The following is a 16,651-nucleotide window of genomic DNA, read 5'->3' as shown; positions in this document are numbered from 1 at the left end:
CAAAGGTGGTTCAGTCCAGCAAATCCCAGCTGGCCGGAAAAGGCAGCCACGGGGCCGGCTCCGCGGAAAGGAGCGCGGAGGGAAGTCCCTGTGCGCTCGCGGCCGGCGCCGGAGCGGAGGCGCTGGGGATTATAAATGCTCAGGCGGGGGCCGCTGGCGCTGCGCTGGGGAGCGGATCTCCCCCCGCGCTTTGCGCTGGGGCGGCCCATGGTAGGCTCCAGTCCTCTCGCGTGTGCGGCTGACTGGCAGGGAGGCAGGGGCTGGAGGAGCGGCTGCTGAGCCCAGTCTCCCTGCGGGGTCCCCTGCGTTAGTGCTCAATTAGGTCCTCCCGGCGGCGGCGGCGGCTGCTGCTGCTGCTGCTTCTCCCGGGCACGTTATTGTAGCGTCCTCCTCTCCTCTCCCTCCTCCTAGCTGCTCCTGAGAGCCAAAAGCAACTTCTCCCCGCGCGCCCTGTTAGCCAGGGGAGGAGAGCGCGAGAGGGGCCGGGGGTGGGGGGAGAAAGTGAACTCCGGGGCGCTGTGCGTTTCTTCCCACCCCCGTGCCCGCCTCAGCCCCTAGCACCGGTGCAGCAGCAGTGGGCACGGGCGGGAACTTGTAACACTTTTCCTTTCTCTTCTGCTTTCCCCTCCCCCGTCTCTCGCCTCCCCCCTCCCTTCCCCTCCGATTTTGGCCAAGTGCGGGGCGCGCGGTGCTTTTCCTGGCGCCGCGGCTGGGATACTGAGAGCAGCGGCAGCAGCAGGAGGAAGAAGAAGAGAGACCGAGCGAGCTCGGCAGCCCCGGGTAAGTGGAGCGCTGCGCTCTGGGTGCCGGTCCCACTGGCCGGGCTGGGGAGGGGGCCGGGGCCGGGTGCCAGGGGAGTCTGAAAGACTGGCTTACATCGAGACTGTCCCCTTCCCCTCCCGCCGGCTGCAAGCGGAGCTGAGCCGAGCCGCTAGCTTGGGACTGCCGGAGAGCGTGTGGCTCCGAGTCCCAGCCTCCCCCCTACCCCAGCACTCTTTCCTCTCTTCTGCTCCCGTCTCCAGCAGCATCCCCTCTTCAGATGTGTGGTTCCCTGCTTCAGTTCCCCACCCCACCCCTCCTGTGAAGAGGGGCTGGACCCGGGGACCGCGAGAGAAGGAAAATGCGCCTAGCAAATGAGCGGACTTTTTATAGAGCGAGCGCCTCCGAGTTCTGTGCTTTTCCCTGCTGGCGATGCTCTCCTCCGCTTGCGTGGTGTTGCTGTTTCCAAGCGTGGCTTTCGCAGCCCTTGCTGGAGCGATGCAGTGAGTAAGCGTCCACACGCTGCTACTTACCCCCCAACATCTATACTTTACAAGCTTGCCAAGGTGCAGGCTTGCACATGACTGTATTCCAGGGTAGGTCTAATACACTGCTACCGCAGCACTTTCATTTGTTTTCTCAAGTCACTTCATTACACTTGGAAGATAAATGAAAGTGTCCAGACTTTTATTTTGGAAGAGTAATGGAAGTTGAAGTGTAAAAGCTTGCCCTGGTTTGCGGTATATTCTATCGTGGTTCATATTATCTGTGATCTGTATGCTTAAGATCCTCTCTTTGCATAGCACTATATTTCTTATCTTCTGACAGTGTATTTGTCAAACATTTGTAGGCAGTGGCAAAATCCATTGGGTGGTCTGTTCACTCTGGAAATAGAAGTATCTTCAGGTTTTACCTGTTCTTTCCGTTACTTTAAAGAAGAAAGAGAAGAGAACAGCCAGGAATGTTGTCTTTACTTGTGTTCAATACATTGCAAAGAAAATGGAAAAATAAGTAGTTAATACAAAGTGACTGAAATAGATTCCAATTGGTGGGTTGTTTTTGTTATTTTGATCTGATATTACTTAAACTTCCTGTATTTTTGTTTTCTTTCTTAAAAAAATACTGTCCTTTATATGGTCTGTAGTGTCAGTACCTATGGTTTATGTGCTAAAGTTTTTTGTTGTAAACTTCTTTTTATAACGAAGTAATTCACCACATAAAAATACACACAAAATTACCTGCATATGAACCTAAAATTTTAAGTTCTAATATCAGTCATTACATTCTGGTATTCTGCCATTTGAGGTACTTGCAAATTTGTGATTATATTTAAAGTAGTCAGTTTTTAAGTAGTCTGTATCTGTACTCACTAAATGTTATAAACTTGTTTGACAGTAGAAATTCTTTAACTTTATATATTGTTATACTTCTTTATTGCTCACTTCTAGAGGCTGTTATTTTGCCTTACTGTATTTAACAATTTAAAAAAATCTATGCATAGGTAAATTCCAATATCAGGTTTTGTAAAGTACTTATTTAAAGCTAAACGTGATACTTCTTTAAGATAACTAATAAGAGGAATTTAAAACTGCAAATTATATTATGTAGATACTCCTTTAAGAAAAAATAAAATAACCCCAACCACTTTCCCACCCAAAAAACAAAAACTGAACAAAAACCTGATTTTTCAGGATTACAAATAAATGCATATGAAGAAGATTGTGAAACTATTTCTATATATATGGCACTAAACCAAAATGCACTTGCATATGAAGACAAAACAGTCAGGAAAAAATATGACCTAAGACCTTATGGACTGTTGATCTTATAAAATATCTTAAAGTTGTCTAGAATGTATTATTTTTCAGATTGTATTATGTTACACTGCTGTGGGTTTTTGTCATCATGGACTTGTTACGTTACCTAGTTAGTCTGATATATTAGAAGACAGGGTTCTCTCTGAGTATTTGTGTGTGTGTGTGTGTATTTGACTAATAAGTAGAAGTGAACTAGTTTTATATGTTTGAAAAATTAAACATATGACAGGATGGTCAAATAGTTTTTATATAAAAAATAAAGCCTTTTGTTTAAAATTTACTGGGGAGGGAAAACTCCAGAGCAACAGTCATAATCCAGTTAGCAAGTTAAGACTGGTACTTCAGTTAAGCCCCTTTTGATCCAAGAATAATTATCCTATACACAAACAGCCAAGATGGTAGGATATAACAAAAGAAAATGGATTTGAAGATAGAAATCAATGTGCAAATGAAAAATATTTATTGGAGATAAACCATACAAATACCAGAAAAGGAAATTTTGGCAGACTTTTAAAGTACATTACATTGTCTTCATCTCATAAAACTACAACAATTAGCAAAGTATAGTTCCACTTGTGTCAGGTGCTGAGCACTATCAACTCCAATTGAAGTCAATGAGCGTTACCCAAAACCCATGAAAGTGAAAGAAAAAGCTCCCATTGACTTCTGTAGGTTTTGGATTAGGCCCAATAAGAACTGAGAGCGTTCAGTACTTCGCGGGATCAGGCCATGTATATGAAACTGCGTTGTGCTATTTAGACCTGAAAGAAAATGCAAATAACTTATGATAAAACTTTGGGATAAAAGTATCTTGTATTCTAAAGTGATACTGAATTTACTGTAGTTAATGATGACCCATACAATTCTAACTTGTAGAAAATACATATCCATGTTTAAACATACTGCAGGAATGAAAAAAAAACGAAAGGAAAAAAATCTTCCAAATACTTTTGTTCTGAGATCTTTTGATGCACGAATATATTGTATTTTCCTTGATCAGATTGACAGGTTTGAACTACTGTATAAATGGAATAGAAACATTTTAAATCTGGGCATAGAAAATATGATATTCCTAGTTGCATTTTAAAAACTTATTTTACTTTATTACATGTTTTCCTGTATTCAGTAGTGAACTCTTCCAACTGGTTTGTTGTTTTAACAGATGTGAAATTTGGATTTGCCATGTCAGCCCACTGACTTTAGTCCTGCTAGTGTATTCAGTCGGTCATTCTTTTATGTCACTTGTCTTTACTTTCAGTATATGACTGGCAAGTTGCACAAATATAGTATCACTGTAATTTATCATATTAAAATGTAGTGTTAATGTATAAATGTTTCCAGTTTTCAATACATTTTTTTTTTAAAAGCCCATAGTTAAGATGGGTTCTATGTTGTCAGTTACACAGTTTTTGAAAAATAAATCTTTAAAGTTTTGGAGGTTACAAAAGCTTTAAAGAATAACACAGTAGAAATGTGCACTTTAAAAAGCTTTCCTTTTCTTCTAAAACTGATTAATTGCAATGTCTTATAAAACCTGATTTATTTAATACTTTTTTTCATACCAAGCATTATAATTATGAAGCTCTCCTTATAATTGAGATTAATGTTTCTGAGCAAAGAAGTGATTTGGAGGGCTGCATTCATTCTGAGTGCTGTTCTAATCAATTTTAGATACAGCTTTTTGCAATGTATCAGTCTGCATCCAAACCGGCCTTATTATGTAGAATTAACTTGTTGGTGATTGATAGCAAGACTGCTCCATCTTGAGAAGTCATTTGTTTCAAAACAAGTGTTATGTCTTCTATGAGTTTCAGAGTATTGGGTCACACAACTCAGATGCCCTTTCTGTGGCCTGACTGAAGCTTGATAGAAGAGTTAGAGAAAATGAGGCTCTCTTATGAACAGTTAATTCATGTATATTTTAATATTTGTTTTTAAACTGCTGCCTAGATACAAAGTCATGTATTAAAATCTGTAATGATAGGTATTATTCAAATAATTTCTTAATACTTTGTATGTATTTGCTATGATACTGCATGGCTAGAAGATTATTTTGAAGGATAATTTGTCCCTTCAGAAAGGCATAAATATTTTTAACTTCCCAAATCATAAAAAAACAGGAATGGTCTTCATGCACAATGTGGAAACCTACTGCTGTGTGATATAACTTTACTGTTAGCGGTGTTAGATATAACCCAGGTAATGAAAGGTAATGCATGGGGAGGTAATTCTTTATGCTTTTTTAAAAACAGTAAGGAAGTAGATGTTCTCATCCCTGCTGTGATATTTGCATATTTTGTTCTCTGTCTTGTACCTTGTCATCTTCAGCATTTTGTTATAGACCAAAAATACATGTTTGCATTTTACCGCTGAGTGTGATATATAAATATATGTAGTTCAATAGAACTTTCTGGACGGTAAAATTAAAACACACAAATGTGGTATGAAATAAAGCAAAGAAATAGAGGGTCCTTTAAAAAAACAACAAACAAAAAACCCTATGACTTGTGCCAAGTTCTTAGAGTGGCGTTGCTTTCATTTGTGTATGATCTAGCTGGTGACTTTAATCTCTAGTTGTTGTTGTTTTTCTGTGTCACACTATTTACACTAAATATATGGGCGATAGATTTTTCAGTTTAGATAACGTTTGGATAATTTTTGGAGTGTTACAATTAAGCTATTGAATACTACAAGTGTTTTCAGGGACAGTTTTGCTTAATCACAAGAACACAACTGGCGATATTATGAAATGTTAGTCGTACAATTACATATTTAAATATTAAACACCAATATAGAAAGGTCAGTGTTATTTGTGGAAGAACCATACATTCTTTCACAGTTTGCCTTACTGTAAGTGTTCATCTTAAACTGTATCTGACATAGCTGTAACAGAAAGGGAATAATCTTTTTTTAACATGTTCCAGAGTATAGAATAATAACACTTGCAATAATCATCTTCAGAGTCTCTTTCCAGACTGTCTGCATTACATATATTTTTTTCCAGTGCAAGTTTGTCATAAAATATTATTCACATAAAGATGATATAAAATAGCATCTTTAATGGACCCAAGGTAGACAAATCAGAGTTAAGATTGAAACTCTGTTTCTTAACTTCTTTTGTTGTGCCAAGATATGTCATGGGTCTAGGAACCGGGGAGACTTTTACATCTATAATACTGAAACTTAATAGACAAGGTAAAGGTCAGCTGGCATCCTTACTTAGAATTTTGGCTTTCATTAGTATAATAGAGATCTTCAGTGTTTTTACTTTTTAGTTTGTGTGTGTCTGACAGTTAATTGTAAATATTGGGTCATGGAACCAGACAAGACAAACCATTAAATTATATCCAGGACATTGAATTTGGTCCAACATTTTCCAGTGCTGGGTTAGCATTCCTTGCAAAACCACTGAAATCAGTAGGACTAGGTGGGGTCTAAATCTGGCTGTTTATATCTATTGTGCAAATTCTTTTATTGTAAATTACTTGTGTATTGATTGTAATGGCTACTTCAGCGCAATTAGTCCATTCGAATCTGGCTTTCATACCTGAACATCAAATCTATGTACAAAAAACCTATTTTCAATTTGAGAAAAGAGACAATATGCGTAGGACATTTTGATCAACCTTTTAAAAAAATTTCTTTTGCAATAATTAAAAAGAAGAATAAAAATGTAGTGTGTGCTGAAACATTAAAGTGAGAAGTCTCTCTTTTCATTGGTCTGTCTCTAATGTAACTGTAGTAGTGTATTTCTTGAATTAGTTGTCTGCAAAATAATATAGTAATTGCAATAATTTTTAGTGCAAAGACGATCTGCCAACTTTATTTTTATACTGTTTAAAAATATTTCTCTCATCTAAAGAAAGGGAGCACTTTCTTCTGATGAGACACATGCAGTTCAAAATCAGTATAAACCAAATCTCTCTTTGGAGAGGGAAAAGATAATCAAGTTTTTAGTGCATGATTCATATGAAGGCATTACTGTTCCCTTTTTTTAAATTGGTCTGGATGTAAATGCATAATTGCTGTATTTTCAATTTTCTCTATCTAGCCCTTACTTTATTTAACAGTTATTTTGTGATGTAATTTTGTATAAGGTGTCACCTTTTTTGGAGAATCAAGTTTCATTGGCACAAACTTAGTATTTAATCTCTACATGTACTTTTACATCTTAACATTCCATTGGAAATAAACAACTTTTTAGTACTTCTGTAACTTAAAAGAGTTGATTGATTGGGTTTTTTTAAAAATTTTTTTTTTTAGGGGTTTATTCCATGTTGATGTGGACATGTGAATTGTTTTATTATTAATATGTTATGTGCCCATCAAGTGAAAGTAGACTATTTTTATTAAATAGCTAGTTAGAATTTTTAACTGAAGTTTTTAATCTTACCAAGTTTTTACATCAAAGTTACAGAAATCTAATGTATCACCTTGTAACACGAAATATTAATACAACTTTAAGTATCAAGGCGAATTAATTCTCTATAATAAGTAGATAACCTATGGAAATAGTCATCATAAAAATGAATACTGACAGTAGTATAAATCCATCCATTATTGGTACTGTAAACATGGTAGCGAAGTCAGTGGTTTGTGTGATTTGTGCTGCAGTACTTTCTATCAGATGATGCATTTAAAAAAAAAAAAAAGTTCTTTTCCACAGCAGTAAAATCACAATAGAATGAGTCCAATGTGTTTTATTTCTTTATTTCAGATTTTACAATTTCTGATAGTTTAAGAAAACTACTCCCAATGCTGTAATTGGTGAAGCATAGATTTAAAATATGGATTTTCTTCTCTTGAGAGAGAACTGCAATAGACAACCACATTTCAAAGTCTTTAAAGAAATTGAACAGTGTAAACAGCACATTATTCACCAAAACCCAACTGAGTGAAGAATAAAAAGTTCCCTAAAATATAGACTTCTGCTGTGAGTTTTGCATTAGGTGTGGTTTCTTTTGGGTCCAAGGTTAGGTGAACATTTTTCGAGTACAGCCTAGAAATCATTGGTGCTAATAAATGATCATTCAAATTAGCAAACAGAACAGTCTATAGTACTTTTGTTATCATAGAGATATAGAGCATTCTGCTCCTGTTGAATCAACAGAATATTTGCCATTGACCTTTTTATTAAGTTCTGTTGTGTCAGAGATATGCATGGCGCTTTATAAATAAAATTTATAGGACCTTGACCCAAAAAAATTTATAATCTAAATAATTGGTGCAGGCCATTAATACTAATTAATGGGAGTATCAGGATGTCATTAATACCAAAAAGCATCAGATGTTACATTTATCTACAGAACAGTATGTAAGAAAAATCTTTCTTCGGAACATGAAGTAGATATTAGTAGTATGTAACCATTGGAAGATTGATTTTTTTTTTTTCCTCTGAAAAATAAATAGCACCAACATTTTCCTTGCAAATTGATAGTTATTAAAACATGTATTATGCGACCAGTAAATTTGTTCACAAAGTATTGTTATTGGCTATAAACTAAGAGGAAAAGTGCCAACAAGATTACTCTTTCTATGGCTCATCCTTTAATAACAACTGAAGCTAGGAGCGGGCTGGATCCTCATCTGGCGTAATTCAGAATAGCTCCATTGACTTGGAGGTGTGGCGATTTACACTAATAATGGGTCAGCCCAGGGTCTCTCAGAATGAGACACCATTTGCAGTTAATAAATTTCACTTTAATTTGTTAGTCCTCTCTTTCTTCTTCAGCAAAACATAAACAGTATAACTCTTTCCATTCATAAAATGTATTATTTATTTGAGTGGATGCTGATGGTCTGAGCCTTATTGATTTCCAGTGACGTCCTTAGTTTTGCATTTAAAAAACCTGACAAAGCAGAAAATAATGTTCAATTTTAAAGTCAATTTTTCTGGTAAAAGTCTTTCCTCATTCACGCCACTGAAATATACAGCTTTCAGTGTCTCCCTTATCCCCTCTCGGGATATTCCTGATTAGCATGTCAGAACCTTTGCATGCTGGTGGTGTGGTCTGAACCATGCAGCCGGAATAAGAAAGAAGTTTGATATGGTTCAACCAGTCAACCCGTTTGTTCTGTGATAAAATAGTGACTAAAAGTTAGTGAGCATTCATACAATGCTCTGCTAGTAGTGAGGAGGAAAAATCATTGATTCAGCGGTCAGCTGTGTTGTGCGTATTTTACTGTTATCTCTTATTTCATATGACAAGTAAATTGATAGTTTTTTTTATTTTTTGGCAACAGCAGAATTTCAGAAGTAGTGGACCTGCACAAATGATTGTCCACAGTTTTCCCCCCCCCTCCCCCCCCCCCAGGATTTCTTAAAGGTTACAGCTTGAATTTGACAAGTCATACTAGTAGGCATTCAGGTGAGACTTTTGATTTGATTTCCTTTCATCCTTAACTAGTTAGCAAATCAAGACTTTGGCCAATGGGACCCTTGAGCAATATAGGTTTCAACTGTTTTATTTTGAGCATGATTTACCATGTTGTATTGATCACTTAGTGGGGGGAAGATTACAAGGAATTTATCATATTTTTACAGCTTTTAACCTCTTATTTTGTCACAATTAATGGCAGTAGACCCATAACATTTATAGTTGTATGATCTTCAGGAATAATTTGATATTTTTATATAAACTGTTGACAGAGGATGAATGAAAGCCAGTTTTTTTTCAGGCTGTACTATAAATGAATACCGACCACATATTATTAGGCTAAGTATGCAGCACTGTACAGAACTGCAGAAAAACTTCTCTCTCCCTCCCTCCTTGGTTTCTCCGGTAATTCTGTGATTTCAATAAATATTTGAGAGCTTTAATGACATGAGGTGCTGCATACCTCTTAAAAGATGTTTAGCATCCTAAGGTCTCTGAAGTCAGTGAGTTTTAAGCTTTCAGACCTTTGCCGATTTGGGCCATGAGGAAAGGAACCATTCTGAACTGAAATGTTCATGCTTATACTATCTTTTATGGATCTTTCACCTATTTAATTACAGCCTATCAGTAATGTTTAGTGATCTAGCTATATAGAGAATGAACTGGAAATGTGTTAATAGATTTTGTTGATTTGAAGCTTGAAAACAATAAATTATATAAAAAAAAAAAAATAGAAGAGTTGGATAATAATTAATGCAGCCATTAAAATACATTATAGAGAACAATGTCTTAAAGCAGAGGAAAAGTGGAATATAAACACTTGCTTAGCATGGAATAGATTTAGTTTTTGAACTGTTTAAATGGGTCACAAGTGCATACTCATATTTATTATTCTTTTAATAAAACTGAGTTCAGAATTATGCTTTGTTTCATGAGGTAGCCAAACAATCGTCATGATACGTAATATTAGAACTTTTAACAATATATTTAAATATGGTACAGTCATTAAATTCAGTAGACTGAATAAATGGACCTCATAAATAAATGCTAAATTATAACATAAAACACACCATGACCCCACATTAATTGGAATGTTTAATCAAGAGAATTCCAGCTAGGCTGCATGTAGTATGGAAATGTATTTAATTTCTGAAATTTAATATTAACTGTATAGGTCAACCCTTGTTTTAGTGCAGAAATGGCAGAAGTTTAATATCTTCCAAGTGTTTTGCATAAATATCTGGTTTTTGAATCAAGATATTTTAACTCTGTTATGAAGAGGTTTGATATGGTGTGACAAATGAGGGACCTGAAAAAGATGACAGAGTGATTTTTCTATGAGATGCTATCAGCTAATTGTCTAGACATCAGAGGATAGAAGTGTTTTTAATCTATCTGTAATGTAGAAAAAATGAGGAATTCAACAGATCTTGTTCAGCATACTTTGTGTTTGTTTACTTGGAGCAAACTTTTATGTCAGTTACACTAATGATCTGTAGTTAGGTATCAAATTTCATTTGGCTATGAATGGTAAAAGTGCTGGTAGTACCATTACTACGTGAGTTCTGAAAAGGCCACTTCTCCCTTTGAAAACCCAACTCTAAAGAAACTGTTAAAATGTTCATAGGAATAGATTTTCCTCAGTTGTTTTTCTTTTTTAAGTTAATAGTAACCTGAGCAGTTATGTAAATTATAGGACAGTCCTATTGCCACCTGCTGATTTAATGGATGGGAAACTTGAGTGGCTAGGTATAGGATTTATGGATTTAATATTAGGAGTTGTGTGAATTTTTTTTTGGTCACAACTTGTGGCTGATGTCCAGTGCAGATAAAAGGCCAAAGGGGTCAACAACCAGAAAATAAGAGAGGTGCGATTTTGCTGGTGGATGCCATGTCTGTAGGGGAAAAAGGGAGGCATGAAGTCCTTTGCCGATCAGTGTCTCTCTTCAGTACCATCTATCTCCTTTTGCAGTGGGGAATATGACAGGATTCAGCAGAATAAGCTGAATCCTTGGGTAGACAGTAGAAAATATACCCTATGTTATGGTCTGTATGACAGATGGCCTATAACCCTGCCTAAATGCCTGGTATGGGGAGATGGGCAAATAGTGCCCCTCTCTGATGATAAATATTAATAAAGTTGTGGCTAGCCACTTAAATCCTGTCTGTCCTCATTTGCTTGTATGTCCTGATCAGTGCCATTATATATTGATTCCTGAGCTCAACCACTGAATTAGGGCTGTGCATTTATTTTATGTGTTTAGATCTATATGTTTAGTCCTGGTTTGAGGAAACAATGAGTTTTGGTCTCTGAATAAATCTGTAATTCATTCAAAGTTAGGAATTTGTGATGGAGACGATAAATTTAGGGAAGAGGGAATTGAACAGTTTTTATGAACTTGCTGATGGACCAGATCCTGCAAATATGTACATGAGTAATCTACACATGAATAATTTCATTGATTTCAATGGGATCACTGTGTGACTAGGGATTATTCATATGAGTAAGGGATTGTAGCTCAGGCCCATTACTTTTAAAGAACTGTCTTTTTAGGGGCTAGGAGATTTTAAGGATAAGATGTGACTGTTTGAAGGATTATTCAGTCTACCCTTGCTCTGTGATACTAGGATACGCTGCACTGTAGTCTTATCAAATAACATTAGACTGGCAGTAACTTGATTTAATTACTTAAAAGTTAATGGGTGATTTTTACAAATTTATCGTAAATTGACCAGCAGTTTGAATATACTTTGCAGGTATTATTTGTCACTCTTTCTCACATTCAGACCTTTTAAATGTTAAGTGTATTCAGTGGTCAAGCATTTTATTACAAGTTCAAAATGTATGCCAAATTAGCTATTTTTCTGCTAGACCTCTCAGATATGGTTAGAACTGTCTTGTAAACGGTTAATCTCTTGTGATCTGTGTTCACATGAATAGTTCCATTCAATTCAGTGCAGTCAGGATTGGGCCCATACTCCATCACATTGTCAGATTCAACTTCACTGAATTGATTTTACTTTTTCTGTAACCTCTTCTGGGCAAGTTCTGTTCACTTCTCTTGTGCAAAATAGTTACTTTGAAGTCACTGGGAGTATTTTGTGTGAATTAGACAGGCAAAATTAGGATCTCCTATGTTAGATGCAATGGAAACTGCTTGTAGAAAAGAATGAGATGTAAAAAGAATAACATTTAGAGACATCAGACATTCTTTAGTAAGTTAGCTTTTCATGGTACATGTTTAATATGATGAGCACCTCATAAAGAAAATGCGTTCATTAAAAATGTATCTCAGACCGGTGACTCTTAAAATATTAAGTTAAAATAATTAATTTGAAAACATTTGAATAAAAGATATAATTATAGCATGTCTGCAGTGCAGAGAAACTTGATGCAAATGTGCAAAAAGAAATGGCCAGTTTTGTTTCATAGCCACAAACATTGATTTTAATTTTTACTGTAGAGTTAACCCAACAGGCTTTAGCTATGTTTGACTATGTTAAATTACTGCATCGCACCTTTAAGTGGAGTGGGAGTGCACTGTTCAGCTTGCCAGGGAAAAGGGAACAGTGCTTTATGGGTTGTATGTGTGTGGGGCGGGGGAGAGGGGTGGCAAAAGGTCAGAAGCTGCTGCCAAAGGGGCTGTGGGTCAGTGTGGCAACCTTGACTCATCCCCTGGGACCAGAGGGGTTGAAAAGGAGCAAGCATGGATATGAGAAGCCTTTTTTCCATGTGCAGGCGAGACAGCACCCATCCTCCCTTTCCTTGAGCGGGCAAAATAGAACGTTTGCTCAGGATCTGCTGTGGGCATTGCGCTAGCTACTTCTTTTAGAGGGGCTGGGAATTAATTTTTCCTTCACATGATTGGCCTAGGTGGAATGTTGTGTTTTTTTGTGTTTTTTCATTTACCCCTCAGTGGGTTCAGTTGTTATGGGGAGAAGTGAAGGAAGTTGGGCGTACGGTGACAAAATAAATGGCTTGGTAAAGGATTTAAAAGGTGTGTTGGTTAAAGGAAGGTGGGAGGGATGGAGCAGGTCTTCAGGATTCCTATGAACAGTATGGCAGGGAATCACCCCCTTTTCTTATAGTCCATTTTAACTCTCATAATGGGGATGGGGGTGGCTGGGGGAAGCTCCCCAAGTAGTTATTGAGTGAACATGGAGTTACCTGCAACTGTATACTTTTATCAGCCAGGTAGTCCCAGACATCTAATAATAAAGTTGTGGCCTGATTTAAAACTATATCAATTGTCTCCTGTCCTTCTTTTGGTATATCCAGACAATCTAGGATGTACAATAGTAGTGGAAAATGTTATGAAGAGTTTTTAACAGACTAAAACAAAACCCTCCTGGATTCTGATGCCCCTATTTTGAAGTAAACTGTTTTGTTCTGAGACTAGATTACAAATGATATTATCTGAGGTAAAGATTACTGCTGCTAAGATTATTGCAGCGCTCCAATTTGTTAAATAGTTTTTTTTTATCCTGATCTTGAACATTTGCATGCCACTAGTTCCGTGGAAGAACTATTCAACAAGAATAGGAGTTTGTAGGATTGGACCTTGTAACTTTAAGGTTTGGGTTGAGGAGAAGAATGAAGATGATGTGAATGTTACTAAGAACTAATAACTTCTTCAGATACTTGTGCCTTAATGAAACTTGGAAGACACAATGCCTGAACCAAAACTTCAACGGAAAGTGCATTGATAGAAAATTGTGTATAATTTTGAGGGTATCTTGAAGGTCGTCTTTAACCCTAAAGACTAATTGTCCTTTTTTCCTGTTTTATAACCAAAACCATATCACTTCTATTATTGGCTAACATTGACTTCATGTACAATTAATAGATACAAATCAGGGGCCAAATTCTATACTTAAATATGTGAGAAGCCCCTTGGAAAAAAAATTAGGCTATGCACATGCAGGAAATGTTAGTGTTTTGTAAGATCAGGACCCTTGCCAAAAATTGTTTATGAAATAAATTTAGAATTTGATTCATGAGATAGGGGAACAATATTGCATAAACAATATTGTAAATATTTTTGTTAAACATAATTCAAGGTTACTTTATATTTGTTTCCTTGTACAGTTTCTTGGTTTGTTTTGAACAGGCAGTTTGTGTTGCTTGCGACTATTGTACCAGTGAATGAACATTAAAGGGGGTCTAAGCCTGGGCTGTTACTCATAGTGGGTTGCAGTAACAACTCTGACTTCAGGTAGGATTTTTCTTGTTGCTGTTGCTGCTGTTCCTAATAAAGCATAAGCTGCAAGGTAGTGTGTCTTAGACATTTGTCCTGATATAGTAGACCACCTACAGAGACCTGAAAGAATGGGATTCCTAGAAATGATTGTGGACAACTTCCTCTTTTGTTTTCTTCCCTCATTCCACTCTTTTTGTTATGGCTGATGTCTCAAACTTAGCATTGTAATAAATTTGCAGTTTGTGGGGTTGGAGTAAGCAAGAGAGACTCAACTGAGATTGTGTAAATGTATAAATGTATACAATAGGGATGTGTCCTTTCACATACACAGCTGTATGGAAGGAGAGCAGTGACCCCAATCCTTCCTCCTTCCATAGCTGTATGACCTTCCTGGGAATTCAACATTGCTGTATCATTTCCTCTGAGAGTTTGTTGAGTGGTGGAGTAGAATGAACAGATGGAGTGGTCAGCTGTTCCAGCAGTTAGTATAAGATGATCATGATGACTATTGTATGCCCATTCCGGGTTCTTTGAAACATATGTTGCCTGTACCATGCTACTGTTGGTTAGTCCTCCACAAGTTAATGCTCCATACCCCTTAGACATTTTCAAGGGAACAGTAACCTGGAATTCATGGTAATGTACAGCTTGCGTATATGGGGATGGTTGGGAAAGTAAATCTACATTAACTAATGTTGTGAATTAAAAATGGATTTAAACTCCTGTGTGGACACTCTTATTTTGAATTAGAGTGACCTTAATTTTGGTTTAGTTTAGTGTGAATTACTTTTTAATCCAAATTAACTAAAGATGTGAATTTACGTTCCTGGATGTCTCCATGTAGAGAGAGAATCATACTGTGTGATACAGCTGTTCCCCAGACTCCTCTTCCCATGCTTCTGTCCGTTTGCAACACAAAACTCAGTTCCAAAAGGACTAGATGTGCCTGTTTGGTGTTTACCTTTTACTTTTGCACACCTACATCCCATTCCTAATTGCATTCGATTCCCCCCACCATATAAAAAAGAGCATATACCACCTATAGTAGGTTTCCTCTCTATATGTAGAATCCTGCCTAAATGGAATCATTAGAGATGTAAAGTCTTTATAAAAAATGGATGCCCCTGGCCATCTTATTGTATTGTGAAATCACTGCTGTACCTGCTGTTCTATGTAGTGTGGGCTGGAGAAAACAGGCATGATGTAATGAGCTGTAGATAGAAAAGTACATGCAATTCATGTATAATGTGGGATTTTGTTCCTCGCTAGTAGCTGACCCACAGCAGCTAGCTAGGGGACTTAATCAGGCCATTAGCTCAAGCAGGAAAGCTTCACGTTTTCAGTGTGAATGATCCCAGGTTCAGATTCTGTGGTTGGTCCAAGTAAGTCTGGTTCAGTACACACAAGGGAGAAAGTTTCAGTTTAAAATTGTATGCCAAAAATACAATGCAATATATATTATATATAAAATAATTTCCACTTTAAAGATCCCCCATCTCAGTTTTCTATTGGCAGTGGCAAAATGTTGCTTACATAAAGACACTTACTTTGTGTTCACCAAAGTCTTAAGCTTGGCCGCTGAAGTTCTAAATACATTGCAGCTCATTTCATATTACTGAAAGCGATGTGACGGCCATAGTTAAGACTGAAGTGTAAGTTTCAGTATAACCCTTCTTTTTCAGTTGCTCATGAAAAAAATGACCAGTGGCGTTTTAGGCTTCACAATACTTACAAAGTAGGTAAATATAATTATCCTCACTTTACAGCATGGCTATTGAAGCACAGAGAGTAATTCTTCGTCCACAGTCACCCAGCGAGTTAATTACTGATCTGAGAATATAATCCATGTACTACAACTCCCAAGCTGGATATATGGCAACCAAATTTCTAGAATTATTCTAAAGGCAATGATAAATATTTCTGCAAAGACTGAAAATAATGTCACTGTTTTTTAGCTACAGGTCATTAAAGGTGGCTCTGCCTTAAATTTTCCCGTATGTCCAATGCTTCTTTGTCTCTATCTATCCTAAAAATTACCCATTATTGCTCTTTCAAACGTTCCATGTAATTGACTCTCTTTGGAAACATGTGCTGACTATATATGAAGAAAAGAAGTTATAATTAACCATAGTTATTAATGATTTTTTGTAGGTATACTGGCACCCAGTGCTGCTCCCATTAATGGTGATGTAAACTTTTGCCATTGACTTCAGTGGAAACAGTCCTGAGCACTAAGTGTGTTTTTTGAGCATATTCTTCAAGTAATGTCCTTATGGATACTCCACTTCAAGTGTGCATGTGCCTTTGATGAGCGATTTTTGGTGCCTGTTGGCCCACACCCATGCCCTACACATCCTCATGCTCTGTAGCAAGGGTATATAAGGCTTCACAGGCAAACTCACCTCATGGCACTGTAGAATTTATTCAGTGTTTATCTCTGAATCAGCTCAAATTAGCTTTCAAAGGTGAAAGAAAACTCCACCTACGAGGAATGTGC

At 37.1% G+C, this 16,651-nt stretch overlaps 1 protein-coding gene across 1 annotated transcript in view; it reads left to right on the top strand.

Annotated features, from left to right (window-relative positions):
* TENM3 (teneurin transmembrane protein 3) overlaps positions 1-16,651 on the top strand; it is a 569,896-nt gene continuing 553,245 nt past the window's right edge. Inside the window, exons 1-2 of the mRNA XM_067551693.1 lie at positions 1-210; positions 676-780. The gene's annotated coding sequence lies outside the window, so the exon portion shown is untranslated. The remainder of the gene's footprint in view (positions 211-675; positions 781-16,651) is intronic.

Source organism: Emydura macquarii, unplaced genomic scaffold, assembly GCF_026122565.2.
Source record: "Emydura macquarii macquarii isolate MOO-44397 ecotype Brisbane River unplaced genomic scaffold, CSIRO-AGI_Emac_v2 contig_1363, whole genome shotgun sequence".
NCBI classification, from domain to species: domain Eukaryota; kingdom Metazoa; phylum Chordata; order Testudines; family Chelidae; genus Emydura; species Emydura macquarii.
This window is presented reverse-complemented; position numbering and strand designations above follow the sequence as displayed.